Raw genomic sequence first — 13,000 nt, 5'->3', positions numbered from 1 at the left:
TGATGTCCAGGGATTTAACTAAATAAACGATTTGTTGAAGCTATACCCACTCTGGTTGTGATTTGCCAAGTGTGATGCAGGCAGCCCTGGAAGCTGCTGCATTTTGGTGGGAGGATGCAGAGGCTGGAGCCAACAAGACAGAAATGCCTGCTTCGTCCTCTGTAGGCTGTGATGGAGTCCAGCCTCCCCTCCCACAGCCTGTAAAGGTTCACTGTGAGGGCCTGACACCTCTATTTCCTGTACATTTGTCGAGAACCGTGGAAATGCAGAGGGATTTTACAAGTAAACTTGATTTCATGCACAGTTTCTAGACTCTGCATGTAAATCAAATCATATTTGAAATGCAGAAGAAAAGCTGTAATGGTACTTTCCTGTGTGTTTTTGTAAAACAGGAGAATCAATGGATGGCTTTAATTTTTATGACACTCAGGTCGAAGACATTGTCCTGTGTGTTACTGCCATTTTTTTCTTTTTTAACAGAAGAAAATTTTTGAGGGCTTACTAAGCATCAAGCATCATAGCAGGTGCTGGGTACACAAGATCCATGGATGTCTGTTAATCATAAGGGTGTTGGCTGCGGGAGGTAGTGGTATATACTACCTCTTAAAGTTCTAATACACTATTGAACACTTAATTAAATTAAATTAAACTAACTTAAATTAAATTAATTAAATTAAATTATTTTGCTTTATTATCATTATACAGACAAGGAGCATGAGACTTAGAGAAGGTAAGTATCTTGCCTAGTGTCAGAGGCAAAAGTGGTTGAACTGAGTTTGAATCCAGTTCTGTGGGGTGCAATATCTCTACAGTCCTTTTGCAATAACTCCAGTCTTTCCTGTGATCCGTGGGGTGGTGGGGAAGTGTCGTCATCTTTTATATTAAGAGAAATCTCCACATCACTGTTAGGAGACGTATCCTATTGCTGACTGGTCTGTGTTCTTAGTGGTGCCCACCATTTGATTCCTTCTTTGTATGTGTGTGACATCTTTAAAAAATAACTTGTTGAGGTGAAAATAAACAGAAAATAAACCATTTTAATGTGAACAACTCAGTGGCATTCAATGAATTCACAATGTTGTGAAATCACCACCTTTATCTAGTTCCAAAACATTCCATCACTACAGTTAAACCCTACACGCATTAAGCAGCCACTCCCCACTCCCCCTTCCCCTAACCCCTGGCAACCACCAACTGCCTTCTGTCTCTATGGATTTGCCTCTTCTGGATACTTTTTATAACAGAATCATAGAGTATATCGTCTTTTGTGACAGCTTTTTACACTCAACGTGGTGTTCCAAGGTTCATTCATGTTGTAGCATGTGTCAGAGCTTCATTCCTTTGTGCGGCTGAATAATATTACATTGTATGGACAAACCACATTTTGTTTATTCATCATCAATTGAGGGGCACTTGAATTATTTCTACTTTTTGGCTGTTGTGAATAATGCTGCTATGAGCATTGATGTGTGTTCAGTATATTTTCTTATATTTCCATATGTGTACCCATACACATGTTTTTATGTCTTTTTTTAATCAATAGTTAACTTTTTTCCAGAAGTGCATTCTGAAAAAATTATTTATGCTTTTGTTTCCTTTCATTCATCTAATAAAATTAAATTTTAATGAACTTTTTTTGGTATAGATAAAATAATTAAATTTAAAATATTGTTTTAATATACCTACTTTTCAATTGTTAATATCTTTCTCAAATACTTTAATGGTCCAGAGAAACTATTAAAAACACATATAAATACATGTACATAGGGATGGACATCTTTCCTTTTGTCTTAGGCCTTGATAAGGCTTGGCCAGCATTGGTCATTGGTACCCGAGGTGCCAGGAGGGGGTTGAAAGAAGCTTTGACCATCCCCCCAAACCCATACAATAATAATAACAACAACAATAATAATAATAATATTATAATAATGTCTAAGGACAAGGGATATTTTCTCAATCTTATGTAAAGAATTAATAAAAGAGATTTTAGAAAACTTTGCTACTTGTATTTATTTGTAACATAAAATCTAAGTAAACAAGTGCCTACTGTTCCCATGTGGCTTCGAGCTGATCGCGCAGGCTGTGGGCGCAGTGATGATAGCTGTTTATCGTTGTCCGTTCTCCCTTCCCTCCTCAGTCATAGATGCTCAGCCTATAATCGCCTTCCTGACCATGTGACTAAGTTCTCAGAGTGGAGTCTGAGGTAGAGGGGTGCGCTCTGCTCTCTCTCATCTTTTCCTCAGAGAGCCCAGCATCCGCCACACAGCTGAACCAGGCCCTAAGAAATGGCAGAGCAGTGGGAGAGGAGGGACCTGGGTCCCTGAGCTGCTGTGTGGAGCTGTTACCCCAACAACCTGGGTCTGTCATGTGAGCAAGAAATGGAATTTCTTTTTTCTTAACAGTCACTGTGAATTCAGGCCTCTTTGCTGGAGCAGCTTAGCCTTGACTCCAACCCACACAGTGGTGGAGGTGGGGCATGCGCCCTGACATCCTTGACATCATGGCAATTACTCAAGATGCTGCAGGGACTTCTATAGTAGGTACTGTGGGCCATGGGGACCACCAAGCAGCCCCTAAGCCTTTCACGTGGGCACATGGCTTCTATTCACGCCAACAGCCCTAATCCATGTCTGCCACAACTCAGGCAATCATGGCACCTTCGTGGGCCCCTCTGGCCCCGGGGCCCTCCACTCCCCTGTGCCCTGGGCCCCCTGCCAGCCTCAACCCTGTGCTGATATCGTAACGCAGAGACTCTATCTGGGAAGCTTCTGTGGGATAGTTTATTTCAGGTCATGCCTTTTCCCTAGGGCTACAGAAATCAGGGTCACATCCTGAACCAAATCTCTATTTGACACTTATTGTTTCTGTTCCTGAGAAATGGATAAAATCAATTGAGCAAGAGTAAATATAGGGACATTTGACCTTTTCCAACACTTGGAGATGCGAGATGGTGTGTAAAGTAAAAACACAGCTGTAAAGATTTTACAGCTTGTTTGACATTGTGGGCTTGGCCTTTACAACCCGAGAGCCAGGGCTGCGTTTCTTCCAATGATGACTGTGTGGAATGCAATCCACTGACAGCCACAGAGCGCCGTCCCTCATGCAGCACCCTGAAAACTGTGAGAAGGTCGCCCTAGACTCTCTTAAGCTTTCCAAAATGAGACCAGGCCAAGCGAGAAACATGGAATGCCGGCCAAGGAAATGCTTTTGTCCAACCCCGCTTATCTGATTTTACCAGCATGTAGCTCTGTCTTATCAAAACAAGTTGTTTCCTCTGTTAAACTAGGTGGGAGTGTTAATAAATGTGGTGGGTGCCAGATTTAGCAAAATACTGCAGTGGTTGGTGGAAGGTGACCTTCTCTGTCCTTGTTGATGGGGGGTGGGATGAGATGCATAGTTTGGGGTTTGGATTGTGAAGATGGGAGTGATACAGGTGAGTGGGCAAGCACAGAGTTCTTTCTTGGCTAATGGGATTTTTGTTTCTGTACGCCCTTTCCACTCAAGGTTGTTTGAAGCATTGTATACTATATCTGTTTGCTCCTAAACTCCTTTAAAAAATGAAAGGTGTGTCTGAAGAGTGTTAATGACTTTTATTTTATAGAAGAGGAAAATGAAGGCAAAGATTATACAGACAGAAATGGAGGAGACCCTTAAAAAATACATATTCCCTTACAGCCTAAGATTTAGACAGACAGTGGCAAATCACTGCAAGTTAAATGCCTTCAATGGTCCCCTGGCTCCTCTTCATGATAGAGGATGTGCACAAAACACATGTTTAAAGTTACTTTCATAATCTAAGAGCTGGGGTCAGAAATGTCCAACCTCTTGGCTCAGGCAGTTAGCTGGTAAGACATCACACAGGGAAAATGAATTCACAAAGTGATTTGATATTCACACGTTTGTGATGTTTATTTTGGAAACTTTCAAACATACACAAAGCAGCAAGAGCAGTGTACTGAGCCCTGTGATCCACTACCCGTGGCGATGATGCCAACTCATGGCCAGTCTTATTTTGTCTGCACCCCACCCATTTCCTTATGGGTTATTTTAAACCAGTCCCAGACGTCACGTTATTTTATCTATAAACATATCAGATAGTATTTCTAACAGATAAGAACTTAACTCCACATGACCATAATTCCATTATTACAACTAAAATAATTGGCAAGGATTCCTTAAAATTGTGAGATGTCACTGTTCAGAGTCCCCTGGTTGTTTCACTATATTTTTAAGTTGTTGTTTTTTTCCAGTTAGGATCTTCTAAGTCTTTTTTAATGTTTTCATCTCTGGGCCAGGCTCTGGGCTGGGCACAGCAAAGGGGCATCAGAGAAGAGGGCCAGGCCATTACCCAGGGGGCTGGCCAGTGCTGCGGGAGGCACATCTGTGAACAGGGGCAGAATGGGCAGGAGGGTGTTGCAGGAGCCCTCAACAGTCATGAACCCTTAGGGAAGATGACCATCCTCCAAATGAGGTGGCATTGGACAAAGAAAAAGACATTCCACCCAGAGGGAATCTATGCACAAAGGAGTGGAGACGGGAGTGGGCAGTGTGTGCTGGAAACTGCAATGGGTTCAGCAAGCTAAGTGGGGGATGTGGAGGCTGAAAAAGTAGGCTGGGCCCCCTCACTGTGGTCTTGAAAGTCCTGCTAGAATTTGGACTTTATTGGAGGCCACAGGGATATTGCAGTGTTCTGATAGGGAACTCGCTCCATAGAAGCATTCTTCCCAAGGGTCTGCATGTTTCTGGCTTTGTGACCCCTGACACTCCCCGGCACAGGCAACCCCCTATCAATGTGGTGCCTCTGCCTATTTTGTTGTCTCCACCCACCAACCTTGACCACTGAATTAGTCCTCCTTTTGAACTTGGGTTAGCCCAGGAACTAAATCCCATGATGATGAGTCTTCTTCGTCCAGAAAGGAGATATGGAAGGTTCTAAATATCTATGTGCAACTACGATCACATTCTGGCGAACCCTCTTGGGTTCGTAGTCATATCCCTAGCACTGGCTGGCACGTTGTTGACATCTAGTATTTATTGAATGAAAGAATTAACTTTGGGGTAAGTGGCTTAAAACAACACAAATTTATTGTTTTACTGTTTCGGAAGTCAAAAAAGTCTGAAATAAAGGTGTCACAGGTCTGCTTCCTTCTGGAGGCTCCAGAGAGCCTTTCCAGCTTTGCCTTTTCCAGCTTCTTCAGGTGCCTGTGTTCCTAGGCTCATGGCCACTTCCCCATCTTTGAACCAGCAGCACAGCATCTTCCAGTCTCTCTCTGACTGGCCCTCCTGCCTCCTTCTCTTATAAGGACCCTTAAGATTACATCCGCCCACCTGCACAATCAGAATCATCTCCCATCTCAAAATCCTCAACTTAATCTCATCTGCAAAGTCTCTTTTGTGTGCAAGGTAACATATTCATGGGTTCTGGGGATTCAGATGTGGATTTCTTAGGGAGGCATTATGCTGTTGACCACATAAACTACATAAAATTTTGTACTATGAGTATCAAAGACACATTCCCAAGATGGATATAGGTTCAGGTACTTCAAGCCACATTCATTCTTCAGGTGGTTTATTGAAATTCTGTTTTAATGCTATAGTATACATCTCAAAATAAAGTTTGGATAAACAATTAAATGTCATCAACCACAGAAGGTATAAAATAATAACACCTACACGTTTATGTAAGAAGTGGCTTTTTAGAATACAAATTGAATGCTAAGGTTGCCCTGCAGCCTATGGTATGTCTGCTCAGGGCTACACCAGCCAGAAGCAGTTCTGAGCCTGAGAATTGTCTCATGTCTCCTTGGGTAAAACAAAATTCCTACTCTTTTATAATTTAAATATTGTATTTTGAATCCTCAATGTTAACCCTTAAATGTAAGTTTTGCTATCCCTATTTCACAGATGAGGTAACTGAGATCAAGTTAAATAAGTTATTCAAAGTCACGCAGCTGAAAAACTTTGAAAAACCAGAATCAAATCAGGTTTGAAAGCTCCATGGTCCACCTTCTTTCCTATTTCCAGATGTAAACCACCTTATCTAATGTTAGTGCTCCACGGGGCCATGGGAACTACGTCTCCTGGGAGACTGTGATTAGAGAAGTTTCCCAGCAGCGCAGAGTCTTTGGGTCTACAGTTGCCTTATAGGAGACATTGTCTTTATAGGACTGTCTTCGTGGCACTAAGACAGCTAAAGTCCCTTGGTTGATTCAAGACATCCCTCAACCTACACAAATCTGGTTTCATGTGGCATTAACAAGATTCTGTTGTTAATTTAAGAATTATATATTGCTATTTGAGATGCACCAATTAAATTCAGATGGGAAAAGTTGGAAGAAATAGGAAGATTTCTGCTTCATAGAAAGGAGAGATAGAATTGGCTGGTGGCTGATGGCTGGCACATTTTTTCCCCTTATCCCACACTTTTGTGGTGGGAAAAATTATGCTTTGCTTAGAGGTGAGGAGGAAAAGGAGTGATTCTTCCCAGTTGAGGCCCACTAGGGAAGGGCCGGCTCCTCTCATTACCCGTCACATTCCCCAGAGGTAAATCAGCAGCAAAACATGACATCATGTCCATGTCTATGAGCAGCTGAACAAGTCTGTGGTTCCTGACCCATGCAGAAAGCATGTGCAGTTTAATGGGAAAGTGTGGGTTGTTATAATGCAGGACCCCTGCATATCCATGGTGCTCTTTGTACCTCGTCTCCTTGGAGCCCTAGAGAGCAGTCCACGCAAATGCAGATGTGAATACCTACTAAGTGCCAGAGGCTATGATGGGTCCTCACACTCAGGAGCCAACAGTTAGTAAGATTAATGGCAGGAGCACAAATGGAATTAACACAGTGTGCGTGTGGGATTAATGGTGGAGACCAAAAACAACGAGGAAGGAGCAAAGCATTCACTGGAGCTTAGGAGATTTTTGAAGCCTTTAGAGGTCAGCATCTGGCCCAACATCTTTTCAAGCAGCAGAGAGAACCATGGAAAGTCTCTGAGCTGGGGAGTGGAGGATGAACTTGTACAGCCCAGTGAGGGGTGGGTTAGGACAGGCTGGAATGGAGGGGCATCTGAACTGAGGGTAATCGGAAGAAGCTAGGCCAAAGCTAACATCCGTCTAATTTGTGATGGCGACATGGAAAATGAAATGGGAACTGAGAAAAGAGAACAGATGAAAGAGGCTTGCTGACACAGAACTGATAAGCCTTGGGAAACTCTTCAATGGCTCCCCATTGGCTTCCGGATGCTAAAGCTCAACTCCTCAATGTGGTTTGCAGGTATGTCCCCTGCTCTTCCCTCTGGTGTCATCTTTCTCCACCTTCTCCCATGATTTGCCCCCGATACCTGAGCAGCTGGATGACTTGCCCTTCTCTGATGTGCCTGATGCTCTGGACCTAAGTCTTTGCCTTGCCCTGGACACTCTCCTCCCCACCCTGTTTCATCCTTCTGGGACCCTCTTCTGAACTCCCACCCAGGACTGACTCAGGGGTTCCTTCTGTGCGCCTGGCCCTTGGGTTGTAACTACTTTTTGCGTGTAGACATCATCAGGCCACACCCTTGGAAGCACATCACTGGCATCTTGGGTGCTCAGCAAAAAAGTCTGAATGTCTGGAAGGATGAACTGAATATGAAGAACAGGATATAGGGACTTAATGCAGATCAAGTTTTAGGCCTGGACGACTTGGAGAAGTCAGTGAAACAGGTAAGTATTCAAACTTCTGCTCTGCACAGATCCCGTTACAAGGATGAAAGGACAAGCTACAGACTGAGAGACGATATATGCAAATCATGAACCTAACAAAGAACTTGTATCCAAAACATATGCTCTAAATTCAGCTGCAAGAAAACAAACAATCCAATTAGAAAATGAGCAAGCGATTCGAACATACACTTCACCACATCATTAGCCATGAGGGAAGTGCAGATTAAAACCGCAATTAGATATTACTCCACATTTGTCAGAATGGCTAAAATAATAACACCAAATCCTGGTAACAATGCTGAGAAACGATCTCTTATTGACTCTTTAGGAAACTGCCCAAATATCTCCAGGGTGACTATGCTATCTCACACGGTCACCCTGGAGATATTTGGGCAGTTTCCTAAAGAGTTGAACATACACTCCATGCAACTCAGCAATCACGCTCCTTAGGATTTACCCTAAAAAAATGGAGACTTGTGTTCACACAAAATTTCATAGCAGCTTTATTTGTAACAGCCAAAGGCTAGAAACAACTCAGATGTCTTGCATCCTCCAAACAGATAAGCACGCCATGGACATTTGCGCCAGTAAAATGGGAGGAGCCATCAAAACGCTCCCCTTGGGTGGCTCTCAAGCGCACTGGTCTCAAGATGCGCATACCTAAGTTCCCATTTGTATAACATTCTTAAAGTGACAAAATCGTAAGAATGGAGAAAGGTCAGTGGTGACCAGGGGTTAGGGTGGGGTGGTGACCTTTCAGGGGTGGCGTGAGAAAGCAAACTGGAACTGAAGTTAATTCTTTTCAACTTTATCAGGTGGCAGGTACAGAAAACCCAACCCCAGGTAGCTTACAAGAAAAGTGAGTTCATTTGTTGGCTTGTGTAGTTCAAAGCCCCGGGGCAGAGCTGACTGATGTCTACATCTGGCCCCTCTGCCTTCCCGCAGATCCTCCAGGTCAGCTCTGCTCTTTAATGGGCCCCATCGTGAAGCTGGACAGGAGTTCCAAGGCCAGGAAGGGGCAGCCTTGGTCCTGGAAGCTCCCAGATGCCCAGGGACTCCTGGGCTCCCTGTTTAGAACACTCAGACCAGGTGCCCCCCCACCAAAAAAAGACCCCAAAAACTAAAAACCGAGGCTGTTTCTGGGAGAAGGGGCATAGGTAGAAGTGGACAATCTGCGAGCATCATCCACTCATGTCTCACAGCTGACCGCCAGCATGGGCAGCAGACAGCCCAGTGTTTAGAATAACGCCCAAACGTGATAAACTCAGGTAGGAATGGCAGAGTTGTTATGCAAAATCAATCACTATTGAATTAGTAAAGAACAAACAATGATAACACAAGATTGCTTTGTGATGTTTTGGAAGGGGAGCAGAGTTGAGTTCTGAAACTGGAGAGGTCTGTGGCTGCAGCCTCAGCATCAGAGACCATCTGTTAGGAAGTGAGGAAGAAAGCTGAGTGGAGGGAAATCGTTTTCAAAGAATAATACTGATAATTTAGAGCTTTCAGTAGAATGAAATTTTGGATGAGAGAAACCAAGGAAGAGAAAGGAATCCTAGAGATTCTTAGCAGGGTCTGAGTGTGGTCAATTCGGTCAAGCCCAGTCATGATTCTCGCTCCTGACGGATGTGGGGATTTTTGGACGTCAAAGTTACATATAACAAATTGTACAGTTTTAATAAATTGACAGTCCTGTGTGACCCTCCCCCTTGGTAAGATACAGACTAGCTCCCTCACTCCCTTTCTCAGTCAACTCCCCCGACCCCTGCCAGAGGCCACCAGGCTTCTGATGTTTCCATCATAGGTAAGTCTGATCTGCTTTTGAACTTCTTAGACATGGATGCATGCAGTTTGCGTTCTTTATGTCTGGCTTCTTTCTCTCATTTTCTTCATTCACGCTGTTCTGCTGAACATTCTGGCTTTAGGAGGAAGTGTGGCCCCATCAGGATCCCATGTCATTTTTCTCCCATTACAGAGCATCTGGAAAGAAATGCTGCACCGTAGCTGCTTGGCTATGTGTAGAAGAATTCCCCAGTTCCCTGGGAAGAGGGAGGCTCATGTCAGGGGTGAGGGACCCCAATTTCGTGACCGCTGTCTAGACCAAGAGCGTCCATTTCATCCCTCCAGAGATGTGTCTGCAACCTCAGCACTGCCTGCACAAAAGTCCCCCACTGGGTGGTTTAGAATAAATGACCAGTGACGAATGAGTGAAACGCAGAAACCTGAGGTATGAAGCTTCTCGGGGCCATCAATGTCCATGAGGTCTGCCAGCAGCTGGTGATGACAAGGCCTTTAGATCCAGTGAGATTCGCCTTAGCAGGAAAGCTGAGCCTGATGGTGGAAGCCTGATGGTGGAACCCTTGTTGGAACATCACCAAAATCAAACAGCAGAATGTTGGGAATTTTTTTCATACAGTCTAGAACTAGATTCTTGTTGTCGAGATTTCGTTTTTCCTTACAACAAAGCAAGAATTTAGATGTGCTGAACTGTCAACAAACCAAAGGTTGTCGGCTCATGGGGGGGCCTGGGGTTCTTATTTCAAACTTGAAAGGGCCTGGAATAAGAATACATCATCACTAATTAGACCTCGGGCTCCAACAAGACAAAAATAAGCCTTATCGTAACCACCCACAGGCTGAGGAAAGATGAAAGCTGCTCCTCCGAGATTAAGGACCACAGGCAGAGCTGCACCCCGCTTCCAGACCAGGGCTCCCAGCCAGCTGGAAGCCTGCCCTGAAGATCATAGGATCTTAGATTTGATTGGAGCGGAATGGCCATCTCATCAGCTCTGTGTAAGGTCGCCTCCAACGCCCTTTTCACACCTTCTCATCCTCATCTGTGACTCTAACAACTCTTATCTCTTTTCTCCTACTCTGTGGAAACTGTAGGGTTATTTCAGGAAACAAAATATATTAAGCTGTCAAACCTGGAAGCACTGACTAACCAAAAATTAAAACTAAGCTTCCAGGAAAAAGATGCAAAATACTGTTATGCCTCCTGCAAGCCCCTTGTTTTCTGAGGGGAAGTACAAACTCCAGGTAAGCATTCGGGGTTTTCTCCATTGTTCCCTTGCAGTGGGAATGGACATGCTTTGAGCTTTTCCTGCATTGGGACTTTCAGTTTACATATCCCTCCCACCTCTCCACCATGGCCAGTTATGCCTGACAGCCAGTGACTCAGGATCTCCAAGGGGCTCCTCCAGCATGGAATGCCCACCTTACCCTTGCTCACAGGACCAGAACTTCCAAGAGGGGACTTTACACTCACAAGGATTCGGACTCCATCTTTACATCTTTTCCAGTACCTGATACATTGGGTACAAATACTAGGTGCTCCATAAATATAGGAAAAAGTCATAACCCTCACAGTAGAGGTATGCGATATTTAGCATTTTTTGCACAGCTCTTCAAAGTAGTAAAACAAACTTCTTCCTCAAACTCTCCAATAAAATACAAATGTTTCAGTATTGAAATATATTTTATTTAACTAAAGCACTGGATTGTTATAAGGTCAGCCATATATCAAGAGTCTTAAATACATTTATACCTCATGTTCCAATATTCTGCTTCTGGGAATTTATCCAAAGAAAAGAATTCAAAATATGGAAAAATTCTTTATGCCTAAAAATATTCATTATAGGATAGCATTATTTGTGATAGAGAAAAATATAAACAATCCAAATGTCCAACAGGGAGACTATTAGGTGAACTGTGGTAAATTCTCTTAATGGTTGATGATAAAGCAATAAAAATTAACACTTATCGAGTTAATAATATTCATTCAGACATCCATGGGTTATGGTAAAGTATTCTGTGTAATAATTCTGTTCCAAAGGAAATAAGATTGTATACATGATATACGAGAAAAACTTTTTTTTTCTTGAACTGCCATATGAAAGTTCTTAAAGAAAATATAGCAAAAATGTTCACCACAGTTTCCTCTGGGTGATGGAACTCGAACCAATTTCTTTTTTTTTTTTTTCTTTCATTTTTCAAATTTCCTATAATAAGCATTTTATAATGGAAAACTACCAGTAAGATATTGACTTCACTTGGTATGTACTTTCTACTCATGTATATGTTGATTTCTGTTGTTCTGCTGCCATTACCTACGTGCGCTATCTTCCCCACCGCTCTGTAATTCCTTGAGCAAACGAATGATGCTCTGGAGACCTGGAGTCACAGTACCGTGCAGGGCCGCGCATGCAGTGGGGTCCCATTGGTGTCTTCAGAGCAGGATGACCTACCTGCATATCTCCCCCACCGTGCAAGTGAGGAAACGGACAGAGAAAGATCTCAACCTGCCGAAGTACACAGCTCTGGCGGAGCTGGATCATCGATATACATCACCAACAAACACCACCGAAAAACTGTAGGAATTAATAAACTGTGGGGGAATTAATGTTTTCAGTCTATTAATGTCATTCCTGGAAACAATGTGAATCATTTCCAAACACCTCCATTGTTTCAGCGCATACTTTCCTTATGAGGTTGCCTTCGGTGGCCAAGGAATTTGCATGCTATAGCAAAGTCCTCATAAATTTCCAAACAATAGTCCCCAATTGTCTGCCTCTCTGGCAGGAGGACAGACATTGCAGCTTTGGACTCACTTTCTTCCAAATATGCATACTGTCAAAGACAGAGGACCCATCAGTGAGTTTAATAATCAGGGCCTTATCAGGGCAAGCCATTGTTTTAGCATTCAAGATAGAAATAGACTTCCAGGAAGATGGTCAAAAGGATAGCTGTTCTTGGGGTAAACACTCAGACGAGAGAGAATAATAACCAAAATAAAGAACAACTAACAAAAGTTCAGCAAGGAACTCTCTAAAAATAATGAGGAAATTTAGAGAAAAGACCATCTCTGGTCAAATTGATAAAAACGGCTCTGTAGGGGTAAGGAGAAGTAGATGGAAAAGAATAGATGGAAGAGACAGCCCCACCATGCTGAGGGGGGAATACCCACTAAAAGCTGTTACTCATGCATGCCTAAATTTACAATAACTATTTTACAAAAGAGAAATGAAAATGTGAATGTCTGTACAGGTGAGACAGTGTAATGGTATTCACATACTAAGCTTGGAATCATAATAGATCATTTAAAAGATTAAGCAAAGATGCAATGTTGATAATACTCCAAAAGCATTGCCAAAGTACAATACAGGAAGAACGGGTAGACTTGGGGAAAAAACGAATCACAAAGATTCCTCTTGCAGATACTAGAGACAATGGAAAGGGTGATAGTGGTAACGATAAAAACAATCATAATAATAACCCCATTTATTGGGTGCATGATGCATACATTGT

The sequence above is a fragment of the Pteropus alecto genome, unplaced genomic scaffold (assembly GCF_000325575.1).
Source record: "Pteropus alecto unplaced genomic scaffold, ASM32557v1 scaffold13, whole genome shotgun sequence".
Classification (NCBI taxonomy): Eukaryota; Metazoa; Chordata; class Mammalia; order Chiroptera; family Pteropodidae; genus Pteropus; species Pteropus alecto.
Note: the sequence above shows the minus strand (reverse complement) of the source record.